This window comes from Lathamus discolor, chromosome 5, assembly GCF_037157495.1.
Source record: "Lathamus discolor isolate bLatDis1 chromosome 5, bLatDis1.hap1, whole genome shotgun sequence".
Lineage (NCBI taxonomy): Eukaryota > Metazoa > Chordata > Aves > Psittaciformes > Psittacidae > Lathamus > Lathamus discolor.
Genome location: NC_088888.1, coordinates 31,928,766 through 31,944,630, shown reverse-complemented (window position 1 = coordinate 31,944,630; position 15,865 = coordinate 31,928,766). Strand labels below are relative to the sequence as shown.

The 15,865-nt window shown below is 47.9% G+C and overlaps 1 protein-coding gene across 9 annotated transcripts in view; it reads right to left on the bottom strand.

The window, feature by feature from the left end:
- Positions 1-15,865, bottom strand: part of TOMM20 (translocase of outer mitochondrial membrane 20) — a 115,005-nt gene that overhangs the window by 68,894 nt on the left and 30,246 nt on the right. The gene's annotated exons all lie outside the window — the stretch shown is intronic.

The following is a 15,865-nucleotide window of genomic DNA, read 5'->3' as shown; positions in this document are numbered from 1 at the left end:
AATGCTCTTCAGGCAGCGCACGCTTCACGGGCTGGGCTTAGGTGTCATTTGCAGACTGGGTTGAAATTGGCTCCTAATGCACTTTGAATATAAAAATGAAGCATCGCCTGCACATACACAGGGCATACATCGTTCCAAAGCTTTTCACTGTCCGAACAATCAGCTCTTCAAACATCTGCCTGAGTTTCAGCAGAATGCATTAGGGCCACACTAGTAACCACAGGCTGGACTGAGAGAGCTCTGGCCCACTCTTCACCAGGAGAGCCCTGCTCACTATTTTTATGCCCTTTCTTTCCATTTAACCAAACTGCCCTGTCAGCCTGCCCAGTCCTCAGAGAGCGCATAGTGTGGCTGTGAATGGGAAGGAATTGTTTCCCAGGCTGCAGAATTACAGACCTGCAAAGCATTCCTGGTTTGAAAGCATCATTTTGGATTTAGTGATGAGGAAGCGTGCGTGAGCTTGGGTTTCTCATTATGATTTCAAGCTCACAAAAAACGTTTCCAAGATGGTGGAGTGGGAAAGAAAACAGCATCTAGCAGCTCCTGCCTGGGACATGGGCATTGCCAGGAAACGTATCTGGAAAAACAATCTGCAGCAGCTGCTGAAAGGAACCTAACATACGGATAGGAGTGAGCAGCAAACTAGATGCAGGTTTATAAAATAAGAGGGCCCGATTTTGACCTGCAGAGAGGTAAAGAGCATTGTATGATAGAGCAGAAGGAAGATGGCTTCTCTCTGCAGCATGCTGCTGGGACTGAGCCATCCTCTAAGCAGAGAAAGCAACTGCAGGCGCTCATGTGCCAAAGAGATGTTGGCATATTGGAAAGAATTCAGTAATGAGCAACAACCAAATAACTAAAGGGAAGATTAAATAACTAAATAGTAAGTTCGGGCAAATAAATCCCCGCGAGGGAGATAAAATCATTTGAAGGTGTCAACATCAAGGAGAGAGTACTTGTTTATACAGCTCTAGGTGAAGCATAACAAGAAAGGAAAATACCTCTTCCTGCAGAAAAGGAAAGTGCAAACCAGCAGCAAGAGCTGCTAGCCCCCTGCCACCAACCTCAACCCCTACCGAAACTTCTGTCGGTGCGGAGGTTGTCAGGCAAGCAGGGAGGAGTCCCCAGGACCACTTACAGCCACAATAACACCTTCCTGCAAGCCAACCTGCCACACACGTGACAGCAGGGTCAGGGCCAGCATCTCATCCCCCTGCGCCTCCTCCTCCCATGGGGAAAGAGAAATCCAACGTGTTTCTCTCCACCCTTTACCATCACTAACATACTGTTTCTCCTCAGCATTTGATTAAACAGCAAACCACAAAGTAACTGGTAAGTCTGCAAAACAGCAAGTCCACCCCTGCAGCCTGCAAATGCCCTATTACAAGCCCAGGTCAGTATTGCACTGTAGCAATCGGCTAACCAACTGCGTAGCAGCAGCATTTCACCCGTACATGTACGTCTCTTCTGGTGGACCCATCCACAGAGCCAAAGTTTCTCATTTCCTCCTGTAAGCGCTGTCTGGAATTAAAGTTTCTTAACGCTTCCCATTAATGACTGCTTTCCGTTACACACAGCTTTGCCAAAGCTCAGCTGCTCGAGCTCAAACACTCCATGCTGGATGCCTGCCTCAGGCAGACTCTTTTGGTAATTTTCAGCTAAAATAATCCAACTGTCTCCTAGAATAAGATTAGCAAGATATATGGCAGCTTGCTCTGTTCAAATAGAGATCAAGTGCCTCTGTCTTCAGAGGCTGGCACCGACACCCAGCCAAGGAAGTGGAATGTGCCTCTGCAAGGGTCCGAATGTTTCCCACCTGTGGCCAAGTTACAAGTTACACAAAACTTCACTCTGCATACGGCCTGTTCGAGTTCAGCACGTAATTTATTCGAGGACTCCATCCTCCATCTGTTTTGGTCTTGCTGCAAGCCAAGGACACAGGCAGTGCCTGCTGTCACCATTGCTGAGCGATGGAGTCCGCTGTGGCATGGAGGCAGAGTGGGGATCCTCTCGCTCTGCACAGCTGCAGTGAGGCAGGATGAGGACCCTTCCCCACACAGCCTCTACTCACCTACTGAGAACCATCCACTCTGAGCATTAAAAGAGGTAGAGTTGTTGTGGGAGAAATAATACACACATACACATTCGATCCTGCAGCTAAAAGCAACACTATGACGATGCTCGTGCAGATGGGAGCTGCGCTCAGGTGGTGGGGGCAGTGTTAAATCAAGCATTTCTAACCACCGAATGCTTGACCCTGCAAACTTCCCATGCTTTCAGTCTACATTGGGTTTGCGTCATTTCCTTGATTTGCAAACAGCAAACTGAAACAAGAATGCAGGAATCCTGTGGCATCACACTGGCCACCACATGACTCACTGGCAGGACTGGCTCTTGCTCTCAGATGTTAATTCCATTGTGCTTGAAAAGCAGAATAACTGGGAATATTGATAGCCCATCAACCTCTGCTGCGGGAGCAGGCAGGAATGAGTCAACAGCCTGTGCCGATGGCTTCCCCAGATATTTGCTGACAACAGACAACTACTGCACAGCAGAAATCCCTGGGTCTGCTATATCCCAGGTTCTGCAGGAGGTGTGATCTGATGCAGAGAGATACTCCCAAACCTGACACCTCCTGTTCCTCCTGGTCCTTCCAGCCTTCTTTTGCTTTGATCCTCCTCCCAGGTCCAGCTCTACACCTCGTATCAGTCCCCCTCTCCAGCAGGGGGTCCTCAGCCTTTGCACTGCAAGAGGCTGCAGTGCAAGGAGGGCTCCCTTTCCCTCTCAGCCAGGTCCTAGCCCTAGTCAACACCAGCCTTCCTGCGTGTTCACCTAAGATCAGCAAAGGAGCACATCCAAGAGCATCTCTGGGTCTGGAACCCAGCACCGCAGTGACCCTGTCAGCACAGAAAAACAACTTCAAAGAGCTGCTGCTCTGCACCTGCAGCAGGAGGCTGCAGTGTAGCTGCCGTACTCCCGTCTGTGATTTACCCACAGGACTTGAGCAAGCTTCCACTGAGCAAGTACCTTCAGAAAATTCAGCTTCTAACTCTTAAGAAGTTTCTGTTGAGTGTCTGAGATCTGAAGCTTTTTTTACCTGAGGTTTCTTAGTTCAACTTCTTTTTTCCCCCACGAAGAACAACCGAAGGCACATTCCTGGTATCTGCCAGATTCCAAGCCTCTCCTCCAAAGGCAGAACATGGCAGAGGTTCTCAACAGACCACTTCAAGAACATGTTGGAATATAAAGAAAAAACCTGTTTCCCTTGCCTCTTTCTTGTAAGCAAACAAAAACGTTTTTTGCTGAAGCTTCTGAGACGCATTCACCCTGGGACAGATACCCAGCACAGAAAAAAGCACCTGAGTGGTAAATGGTTAAAGTCTTCAGGGGGTTACAGGCAACCAAACATTTGGTCTTACACAAAATGTTGGCTAGCCTTAAAAACAGATCACCAAAGTCATCAATTACATGTCATTTAAACTGAGCTTCTGCTGAGCCAGGAGCAGAGATGAACAGAAAGTACACAAATTCGATGGTAAATTCCCCAAGTTTGGGATTGCTCTTGTACATTCACAGAAGACCATGGTGAAGGCACTGGTTACCTCTGCAGGTGCCTGTGCTCTGCCACAGGCTGCCCAGGCAGAGGCTGTTTGAGATCAAGGTGAGCTCAGTGGGTGACTCTCCCCAGGACCTCCACTGGTCCCTCACAAGCCCACTCTGGGACCCAGGGCCGTATCTCCCCATCTCCCCAGCACTCAAGGACCTCCAGACAAGGTTACTCATCGTGGGAGGACACTAAGGGGTTGCAGGTACCAAGCAGATATATCACCTTACTTGGCGCTCCATTGGGAGCTAGACACAGAGTGCCACTGAGCTGGGCAGGGGGGCAAGGGCCCAGCTTCTCCAATTTACTTTGTGTTTGTAGACCGTTTAGAGCCTGGAGTAATAGGTGCCCTCAAAGAAGGGTGCTGCCAAACACAGGGAAAGCCAGGGGCTGTTTTTGTTTCAGATGAGGCCAGGAAGGTGGCATCACTGCAGTGATGCTACAACATGACTTACTTAGCTGAGCCTCACCCCACCTCTGGTCTGTCACTCTGCTGAGCATTTCCACCACCAGCTGGCTCTCTCCATATTGCCATCACCCTAAAAACAGATCCTACACACATGCACAGTGTTCCCTGCCCTGCATCCCCTGCCACCCGTCTGGCAATACCCGCCAGGCCAGTGTGTCAGCTCTCCCTGCACCAGGACATCGTGCCAACACCTGCCAAGGCACTATGCCCACATTGGGATACTCTTGCTCGTGAACCACCTGCACAGCATGTGCAATCCTCTGCCACCTCATTTCCAAAGCACAGGCAAGCCTCTGTGAAGACACAAGCAGGAGACAGGTAGCTGGTCTGCAGGCAGAAGGGCTCAGCCTGTCCTCCCTGCCTTCCTCTCACCTCCTGCTTTATTCCAAGGATGCTCCAAGCACACTTGAAGTGGAGCTGGACCACAGCACCTGCCGAATCACCTCTCTCCCCGCTGCAGGGGTGTCTTTGCCTGTAACCAACAAGCAGGCACCAGCAGTGCACAGTGCTGCTCATTAAATCCCTTTTTCATAAGAACACCATGATGTCCTTGTACATGGGAACCCATTTATTTACCTTTTTTTTTGCCGACAGCAAAAGAAAGGCTTAGAGTGCAGGGGTCAAGAGAGGAGTGTATTATCATTGCTGTGATTTTGATTTTGCCTGGGCAATCCAGAAAAGCTGCCACTACCCAGAGAGAACAGTGCAGCCACCGCCAGGGCAGTGACCTGGGGGTGAGCAAGTGGGCCTGCGAGCCCAGCAGTGCAGCACTATGTAGGGAACCCATCCACAAGCTTTCACGTGAATAATTAAACCCCAAGCCTCCTCACTCTTCTCTGCTCTCCAAGCTCTCCCCATGTTTCTTCCATAATTCCGTTTTCATCTCTCTTCCTTCTTTCCACTGCCATTTTACTGATACTTTGGCAGGAAGCATCCCTATGCTGAGATGACAAACATAAGCAAACACCAGTCAGCAGCCCCTCGCCCCCTCCTCCCCTCCTCAAAGTTCACACAGTTTAGTATGCAAGCTTCCTGCTGCCTGCCCAGCCAGCTCGCTATTCACAGGCGAGCTGCGCTCCTCCGCCTGGCTCCCAAAGAAGAATAAGTATAAAAAGCCCTGGAAGTCTTGCTGCTGAGCCAGCAGGAAACTGCTCTGAGCATGGGAACCGAGAGAACTGCTGTGGCCAGCACAACAGGCATTGTTTGGGAGGAAATCCCAGCAGCAGACACAACTGCCTACGCACACACATATATTTTATGTATATGTTTATATATGTATTTATATATATGTATGTGCTGTGTGAGGTTTTGGAAAAGGGGAAGGTTAGGGAACTGTATGAAGAGGGAAAAATAGATCAGCAGAATAACAGAGCTGCTCGGCCAAGCTAAACAGCTGTTTCACTAGCCAAACAACTGATCCATTTGCACATGTGGGACCTCAGGGTAAAGCAATGTCTCTGAGCGCAGTTTCTTAACCTTGGTCTTTTGACAGGTCTTTCTATGTGCCTGTTTTCATTCCCCTACTTGCCTGTTTGGATTTATGCCAGGGAGCAGGTTTTTTTAACTGGATTCCCTTCAAGTGAAAGGAAACCAGGAGATGGACTCCAGGAGAGTACCTCCTGCCTGTGCTCCAACCCCCAGTGAGCATCCCCAGGAACCAGAACAGAGGCAGTCTGGTGTAAAAACCATATCAAGTCCTCAGCACTGACTATCTTCATCTATGGATCTGCTCCTACTGCATCACACCAGTTGCTAACATAGGCACAGTGTATCTGCAAACATGGTAAATTTGAGTGCAAGAAAGAGAAGGAAAAGCTTGAATCATGTAACTTTTTTCATCAGAAGAAGAATAAAAACCATGACAAAAAAGCTCACAAACCCCACATTCACAAGGAGTCATAACATTTGAGTGTGACAAGACTAAGATGATCTAGAAGTATTTGAATCATATGTCTTGCAGTCTTTCTTGATAGAGATGCTGTAAAGAAGAAAACCTGAGAGCAACAGGTCATCCCACTCAACTCAGCATCTCTCGCAGCCATTTCAAGGAGCAGCAGCTGTGAAAACCCCAGATACGAGAATGTGTGACCCCAAATTTCATAACCATGAGGCTAGAAGAGTGCCTTGGGAAATGAGAAAGCAAGCAGAATGAAAGGGCCAGACTTCAAGTCAACATGAAGACATGCAAGAGACAGATTGCCATTGTGAGGTTGATCCTTGCTCCCCAGCTACTCCAGACTGAGCAGCGTTATGAGCACTACCAGGAAAACACCCGACATTTACGCACAGCCACGTTTCTGAACTGCCTTCAAGCTTTCTGTATTAGGATTTTGCTCGCTACACAGAGAGTTGTCAGCTGCGCAAGTCAGATCTGGATGGAGCTCCAAATTCTTCAAATGGCTCCTCTTTGGGGAGAAAAGGCAAGTCGAGCTGGGGCTGTATTCTGGTCCCCCTGTAGCTGTAGGACCAGATGGAGGTGCATCTGTACAACCGAGGTAATTCCTTTCATTTGGTTAGACAGTTTTGGAGTAGGAAACCTCAATGCACAGGCTTGTTTTGGATGAACACCAAAAAGTAGTTTGGGAACCTGGCTGAAACAAGCTGATTCTCCAGAGTCTGTAACGCCGGCGGAAAATGCGGGTAAGAGCTTACCTCTGCTATTAGCAGCTTTCCCATAGTAGGATTTTCCTGTGCCATATGGGAGCTCTGGACTACTCAGTACTTTTGCAGCCTCCTACTTCTGAAAGTCCACTGCAGGGTCAGGAGGCTGCTGAGGGAGGATCCAAACTCACCTCCTGGGCTCCCTAAAGGAAAGCCCTCTGAAAATGGATGTATCTTAACACTGTGCTAACTGCCCTAATGACCCAGCATGCAGGTGCTGAGCAGCGATGGAGGGCTGTGAGCTGCCAAGAGCCAAGCAGTGGGAAAGGCAGCTGGTTTGTGCACAGGTAACCTGGGATGTTCAGAGCAGCCACGTGGAGTCAAGAACAGAAAACGTGACCAGTCCTTCATGGCAGAGCGGACGGAGTCATGCACAGGAGATTTTAGTCGGGAATGTGAAGCTCAGAGCTTCCCACCAGCAACCCTCCCTGCTATGGCTGCCTGGAAGCAAACCACCCAGTGCCCCAGGGAGCAGCAGCCCCTCAGCCCCTCACGCAGGCTGCAGGGTGATGACATGGAGCACAGGCACTTGCTCCTCACGCATCCTCATTCCAAGAGCACTTTGATGAAATGGAATTAAACTGCAGCATCACATTCCTATGCAGCAAATGGGCTGCACCACGGACCGCACCTGGCTATGGTAGCATTGCACACACACCGCACCACAGGCACACCTGCATGGCTTCCCCTTCCCTTGCATGCCTGTATGTTCAGTGCTGGTCACAGGGAGCAAACAAGCAGCCCAGAGCCTCCCAGGTCTCCACAGGATGAGCAGAGAACAGCCTGTTTCTCGGCAAGCGCAGCGGTCGCCGTGTCATCTATGTCCTCCACATGAAGCGTAGGGACTGGGGGAGCAGGACCTGTGCTGGGGCTGGAAAAAAGACCCATGTCGCCAGGGCTCAGGAGCAGAGGGGAAGGGCTGACCCCCCTCAGCCCTGCACGGGCTCTCACACACAGCCTTGGCACTGCGCCTCCCTGCTGACCAGGAAATTGGCCGCCGTTGTGCAGAGTCCATTCAGCCTCCCAGGCCCATTCAGCACACTGCTGGTGGGTGGACTGCCAGCGAGGCGGACACCCATTAACAGCCACCGTGAGCCCTGCATTCAGCAGTCCCCTGCATTCACCACCCGCTGGGTGGGATATCCATCAGCGGCTCCAGGGAGAAAGGCCCCGCATGTTTGCCGGTGTTTGTGACGGGAGCTCAAAGAGGAGAACAAATCTGTGAAGCAAGACAATACTTCTAATTTGAAGGGGAACATTTCTTCCTCCATTAATTATTTCCCATGCTATTCCTGGCAGTGACCTTCATCAGGAAGGAAAAATAATTCATATTTGTTTTTATATCTTTTATCCAACTTCCTTTACCAAAGCCTCTGGCTACAATGAGTCACATTTACATCAGCCATCACATTATATTATGCTGTATCAGTGCTGCTACCTGTCTTGCCTCCCTCACCATTTGGGTTTGTTAGCATTAAACCAGGCAAATTGCAGCTATATTTAAAGATTACCTGCCTCAGTGGCAGTGCCCATAATACCATTGTTTCATCTTTGGAAGCAATACTGTGAGGATTATGTTTGAGACTGCTGGCAATCTGCCCCGGATTGAAGGGAAATTATCCTGGTTCCGTGCAGAGAAGTGTTCGCCTGTTGCAGAGAAGGCATCTCTCCTCCAACTGCCTGCCATGAAATCCCTTAAGTGCACCACTGGCCGTTTACGTGCTCACTCATCCCTTTAGAGATTCCTAGCATTATTTCTGCTCCCTCCATGCAACCAACCTCCATGCTGAAGTCACAGCCCCCAAAAGGCAGAGTGTAACCCCTCTGGTTCATGGGATGTCTCTCATGGTTCCTTGTCAGCCATCAAGCCAGCTGCTCCTGACTGACAATTTAAAGGGTTGACAAGAAACTCCACCAGGTAAGTCTTAGACACTTGCACCCCTCCAGGAGGATTTCCCATAGAAGGCAGTGGGCTGGTCCACAGTCTCCCATTTCATTCACACTTCCTTTCTTCCTCTGCTTTACAATCAGTGCTCACAAAGCATCACTTTTTGCATGAAAGGGACACTTGCAAGCAGGTTAGCTTCCAGATATTTCACTTTAGTTTTAAATGGATTGCGGCAATGGCTGGAGTCTCCTGCCAGAACTCAAGCCGCACCATGCCAGGAGCTGTATGAGTGCCCAGGAAGAGTCCCAGCTCTCAGGATGCTTCCAGCTTAAAAGTGAAGCAATCAAAAGGTTAAAAGAAAAATGGTATAATAGAGCTTACAGCATAACAACGTACGTGAAAAACAGTTTGATCTTCATCCCACAGAATCCCAAGGAATACTAGTGAAAATGTAGGTATCCCACAGAGACTACACATTTTTGGCTCCCTCACAAACGCTGTTGTTATGTGTCCTTCATTGCTGGGAGACCCTGCAGTATGAGGATGTAACAAATGTTGTGTGCTGGCCCTGTCTGCAGAGGACCTGTTCCACCCTTGAGCCATGGCTCATGGCACGCCAGCTGGCCCAGTGCGGAGCATACAGATCTCCTTTTTTAAGCAAAACAACATACCTCAGTGTGAAGGCAACTCCTTCAAGGCAAACTGCAACAAGTGCGACAAACAGCAAGAGGTAAGAAGGGTTTAAGGGTACTTCATAAAAGTATGTTTATTTTGCTGACATCCCCAGAAGAGATCACAGTCTGGAAAGGGCACAGTGCTTTCAACAGACATTGTTCTTTCTAGTGCAGGTCTATGTGATTTTCCGTGACTTGAGTACAAGTCCCTGGGCTTAAGGCTGAATCACAGGATTCTATTATTTAAAAAAGCCCAAGAATGCCGTTTTCAATATATATATATTCAGGTCTCTAAATAATTAAATAAACAAATAAGACACATGAAAATAAATAAGATTTTTCTTTACATTTACTGCTGCTTTTATTACGCCATCGGAAATAGGCATGGAACACTTTCAGTGACTTATTCTGAAATAACAGGCATTCATTAATATCCATTGCAAAACCATCTCTTGATGTTTTAAGCTCTGTTGATAGAGGAAAGGAGGCACACAGGCCCTCCCAAGCAAGCTCTTATTCACAGGTACAAACCTTTTTTCAGTGATGAATGAGCCCTTTCAGAAATGCTAATATCGGCACTTACACAAGGTGGCCAATGTAAACACTAGCTGCTGGTTCATTGTTCTTTTTGTATCCTTTGCCAATTTACAGCTCTTCAGTTAGCGCTGGAGAAAAACCAGCATTTTGTTGTAAAAGAATTAAAACGCATTTCTGAACCAGAATCTGCTGATGGGAATAGATGACATAGCAACCCCAAGAAAAGGCTTCCCTTTGAACCCAACCAGTGTGAGAGAGGAGGAAAGGCAGCAAGAAGATGGTGATTTCGGAACTTGAATCCTATCTCACTGCTTGCATTCCCCCAGGAGATTTAGTACTACCTCTGAAGGCAGCAGCCAAAAATACGCCTTGATGTATCTTTCATCCAGAAGTATCTATATTGATAGATTACATTTGCGCGGTTGAAGCACTGAACCAGAGATAGGGCCTTTGTTCCTCCTTCTACCCCAGGCTCTCAGTGTGTCCTTGGAGAAGCAATGGGAGTTCATGTGCCTCACATGTGCCAAGCAGAGGACAGACCTCTTCCTGCACAGCCAGCATGGAATAAAATTCTGTGCATCATGAGACAGATCCCACCACACTGAGTCCTCCTGAAACCAGTGAAAAAAACCTGACATTGGTCACATTCAAACTGCCCTAAAATTAATCATAAGATTCATGAGGAAAGAAATTATTCAGTTCAGAAATTACCAGCAACAAACTTCTCTTCTGGGCTTACTGTTCCCACAGATGAGCCAAATAAAGGACCATTTGAAAGGTCCTGATTCATTTCAGTGCAAAGCAACCGGCTTTGCTTTGATTGCTGGGGAGTGTGACTTAAATTAGGCCAGCTTTCTTCTGAAGAGGACCCCAGTTTCTCACATGATCCTTAGCACAGCCCAACCACGGATGGTGAGCTCTCCAGCTACAGCCACAGGACAAGCAACTCTGCCCTGGGACATTTGCCCCATTAAAGAGAAAATAGACTGGATGGAAATGGAGTTGTCAGAAGAAACGGTTAAGGGCAGCAATAGGATTCCAGGAAAAAAAAAAAGCACTTCCTCAAACCACAGGGGACAATCATCTCTCATTACCTGCACTCTTCTCCCCCAGGTAACTGAACACTGCTGGATTAAGCTGGGCGAGATGGGAAGGTGGAGGAGCAAGAAGCAGTCTTTTTTGGTAAGGGAACATATACAGTAAATAACAGCTGCAACGGCTCCCTCGTGCATTGAAAACATTATAATTTGTGAGTTTCCTTCCCAAAATAAGGCTTTAATGGGAAGCAAGTTTCACCCTTTCTAAAGGAGTACTCTACAATAAGCTTGTTAAGCTTGGAAAGTGCTGTGGGAGCCCCTGGGATGAAAGGCACTCTAGGAATGAAAGCTGATATTTACAATTATTGCTTGAAAGGAACAGAAATGAACACCACGTAAAATATGAATGGCTGCTGGTGCTAAAAAACAGATCGTTGACTTGGTGCCAGAGAGGATATTCCCAGCTCTCAAACCTGGATGACAAGGATTTAGGAGACACAAGAAGTGGAAGAGACTCCTGCAAATAACAGCAAAAGCCAAACTGATTGCAGGTCAAAGAGGTGTTTTGTGCGTTTCTCTTTTCTTCCTCCTAAAGTGCAGGCCATATTATCTCACTCACCCCAGCTCTGCCAGCCAAAAGAGACACCCATTAACCACAGTAAGTACTGCTGGATTGTACTCCTCTAAAAGGAGGAACCTACATATCCCTTAGGACAGGAGGGGAGAAAAGTATCCTTGGTAAGTGGTCAAATGTTATGAATTGACCTGAGTAGATTCTTGTCTCACTTAAAGGACTAAGAAGTAGAAGCATTCCAGGCTAAATTAAAATTCTCTATTTAGAAAGCTATGAAGGAGAATCAGGCTAACAGGTTCTGCTCCTGCAAACACCTACCTGCATGAATCTCTTCTGTTGATTTTACACTGGGCATCTGCCCCCCTAATGTGGGACTCTACAGCTCCTAGGAAGAGCTTTTTTCCATCCAGACCTGGTATTGAGATGTCTTCACCTTAATCTCCCAGTCTTCCACTTTTCCTTGAGAAGAGCTAAAAAAAATCCTTTGAGAAAAAGAATTCTGCTTCTTCACTTCTTCAAAAACAAGCTTGAAAGTGACTCTAGTGCATATGAAACCTTCACAGCAAAACCCCACAGGATCTCAAGAAGTTGGTGGGTTTTTTTTAACTCAAATATAGCAGTGAAGAACACAGCATGCACCAGAGGCTGAAGGCTAATTCCACACACATTTAAATTAGATATAAGGTGTGACATATTTTTTTAATGAGCAAGCATGATTAACTAGTGCAATGAATAAACAAGAAGGGCTGCGTTCTCCAGTTCCCAGGCTCCAAATACCTTTCAGAGGCACACTTCAAGAAGACATAGGTTCATGGCTCTAGGGACATGAGTTCACTAGTTAAGACACCACACAGGCTAGCAGCCCTCTGTGTTACTTGCTGCAAGCCTTGTAACCTCTCTGCAGGGCAGTCTCCCACTTTCTAATGGGGCTATGCCCCCCATGAGCCAGGAGAGCGCTGTGACCATGCTCCCTGTGTCACTGCGCAGTGTCCTGGCCTTGCCTCTGTCTCTGGAGAAGTGCCATTTCAACACTAACAGGACCGGTCTGTACTTAGGGCCCCTCCCTGGTGTGCAGACGTGGTGTAAGGGAGCAAAGGGCTCCTCACAATGCATCTGCTGGAGGAACCCCAGCTGGGGCTGGGGGTGCGGAGCACGCTCCTACAAGCTCCTTTCTATCGGCAGCACTTCCTCTTCCTGGCACAGCCTAATACAGATGGATCTGTATTAAAAATAACAGAAAGTTCTTGGTCTCTCCCCCCCCCCCCCCCCCCCCCCCCGTTTCTTTTTCCTTCCCTTCAGCTATTTAGGCCAACTCTGGCTAATCACACTTTCTAACTTTTACTCAGTCACTGCCATGGCAACCATTTCAACATGCAGTTCATAGACTACCTCTGAGATGTACAGCCCCTTTGAGAAACATGTACACCTTGATGCTTCAGGAGAGGCATTAAGAGAGGAGAATGATCATCTGCTACACTGACACATTTTTCTACAGTCTTACCTCTGGCAGCATGAATCTCTTCTTTTAGCTCTGAATAGCTCATCACTTGCTCTGTTCCCTTTCCCTCCCCCCAAAATAGGTACTTTAAAAACTGACACAGATTTATGGAGATGAAAAAGAAAAGGTGTAGGAAGGGAAATGCACTTGGAAATTCCATTCTCTGGTCTCTAAATTCACCCTTGTAAGAATGCTGCAAAGCCTGTCCTGTTACTGCTCTGACGGAAATCCTGTTTTGTTCTGTTGTGTCACCATGGAAAAGGAGAAAGCTCTGGGGGCTTGCTTTCTGGTTTTATTGAACCCCAGGAGAGAGATGGCAGCTCGGGTGTAGGGTAGCTGCTGCTCCTTCCTCCTTTGCAAAATGGCTCCTGTTCACAAGTGCAACTGCCCTGCAACATCCAAACACAGGTCTGCATTTATTCAGGAGTAGAGAGCGAGATTTGAACAGCACTGAAAAAGATCTATCTGGAACATGCAGACATGTTTTTCCAACAGTCACCTCTGAGGATCTTGCCCAAGATGGATGCGATTAGGCTTGCTTTTGACTAGTCATGATGCCTGCCCCAGACACGCAGCCGGCACAGGAAGGTGCTGCAGTGAGGAGCTACACGGGTGTCTGCCATGCTGGTTACGAACCGATCAGTTATTCTGCTCACACCTAACACGCTCTTCTCCCAGGTGCAGTCAGAGGGGAGGCTCTGACTGACAGTACCACAGCATAAAAAACCCTTTTTCATTTCCTCATGTAATTTTGGCTGCTGTGTGGAAGAATCTGATTCCACGACTTGAATGTTTTCTTTTATGTCTTTGTGTGTGCAGGTTTCAAACATGTACATAGCACACACAGTGTCATGCTGATCCTTATCAGGTGTAATTACACTATACGTTCCTTTCTTCCCATCTGTTTCTCTATCACTGTCCTTTGTCAGCTGGCCAGCAGCCACAAGCAAGACCTGCCCCCACCACTACCAACTATGTGCCATCAATAAGAGAAATGCTTCTGTGCTGATCAAGGGAGAGGAGAAATCCAGACGCACTCACAAGCAAGCAAATGTTGGCACACCCAAACTAACCTGGTGGAACATCAGGATTCAGTTTCAGTGTACCACTCAGCCCCCCACTGCTAGCTGTAGGAGAGCACCCCCAAACAGTTCTTTACACCAAATTTTTCTCTAGGAACAAAATCTGAGAGACAGGAGCCAGGAGTCCCTCAGGCAGGCAGATAAATCTCAGCCAGCAGGTAAATAATATTTTGCAGACACCTTCACCCTGTTATTTCAACGCCCGCCCATGCAGACATGCATACTGTTTCATAAGCCCTGCATATGCACTTCTCAATCAAGTATCACATATATACTATCTTCCACTGAAATCAAACCTCTGTGACTGCTCAAGTTAGGAAACATGTTTGTGTGCTCAGAAAGAAACATCATGTATTGTCTATCAAATCTCTGGGACTTCTTAACTGCATATAGACCGCTTGGGGAGACTCAGAGCCTCCAATAAGCAACCTAAAGTCAAGAGAAAGGCTGGTGGGAGGAGAATATAGAACACAACTGACTGCTTTTAACCCACATATTTTAATGCTAATGCATTTCTGTAACCGTATAATAAGCATGGACACAATTACAATAGGTCTGTGAACTGGAATACCATCTTTATGGTATATGTATCCCATACTACTCATCATTGAATCAAATTTCTATAAACCACTGCAGTGAACTGAACTTTTGCCACACCCCACTTCCCCAGTGTATCCAATTCTGTCAGTCTCGCTACTCTGTAGGTAACGATACACTCTTACCCCAGTGTGAGAGAGTGCACAATGGGAGAAAAGCTAGAAATGAAGCTGGAAGTCTTCTTTCTTATATTGTGCATCCCTGACATCAGCCAGACTGGTAGCATCTAGAGCAGGATATCAAGCTCTAGATGCTGCCAGTGCACAAGTGGTGGAGTTCAACCATGCATCCCTTCAGCTCTTAGCGTGGTCCTGGCTACCTTTTTGGCCTGGGTGAAACAGCACTCTCCCAAACTGCTCCCAAGCACAGTCCAGGAGTTAGCATGGGCCAGGACTCTTCCAAATAGGTAGTCTGTATGTGGCCACATGGTTTTGGAGGGCAAGAAGGTTTATCTGTCACACCATGGCCAGTGTTACTCAGCCACTAAGCAGAGTGCAGCTCCTGTACCTGCCTGATTCATTAGCACAGACATAGTCAGATGCCACTCAGGCTGGTGCCTTGGGCTTTGCCCAGTGACACAGTGTACCTGCCTCTGTTCTGATCAGGACACGTCTCTCAGCCAACCGTGCAAGTCCTCTCTTCCACCCTGTTCCAGTGCAAAGTCAAACTAACTTTGGCTACAGGTGTCTTAAACCACCACCACATCTGACACTGAAGAGGCTGAGCAGAGAAGTGCTGATTCAGCCAGCAGCACCTCCCAGCTGGGAGCTGAACCTGCCCCCAGCACCATCTCACCCTGCTTTGCTCCACCAGCCCAAAGCCCACCAGGTTATACCCAAGTTGTAGACAGGGGAAAGGTAGTGATGTGGTTCCCTGTTTCTCCACTGAAAGGGCTTCCTTTTGACTTCACACTGCAGCAAGCAGGAGAGGGACATCACAGTGGTAGTAGCAGCAGCCCAGGCCCTGGCACATGGCCTCCACAGGACCCTGTTGTCCCAGCCCAGCACACTGGCCCTCCCTTCAATGCTCCAGCCAAGGAGGACCTCAGATTTGACCAAGCAGGTGCCGCAGGCCACCTGAAGGTTTTAATTGCCCAAACAGGCAGCGCATGAAGATAGACTGGGCTCAAACCCAGGCTAAGCATATGCTACAGACAAACCTTCAGTGAGCCTGTGGCACAGCCATGAAATAAAGCTGGATGTTCTGAGGCAACCAGTCCTCCCTTCCTTAGCTTTGTATTCCTG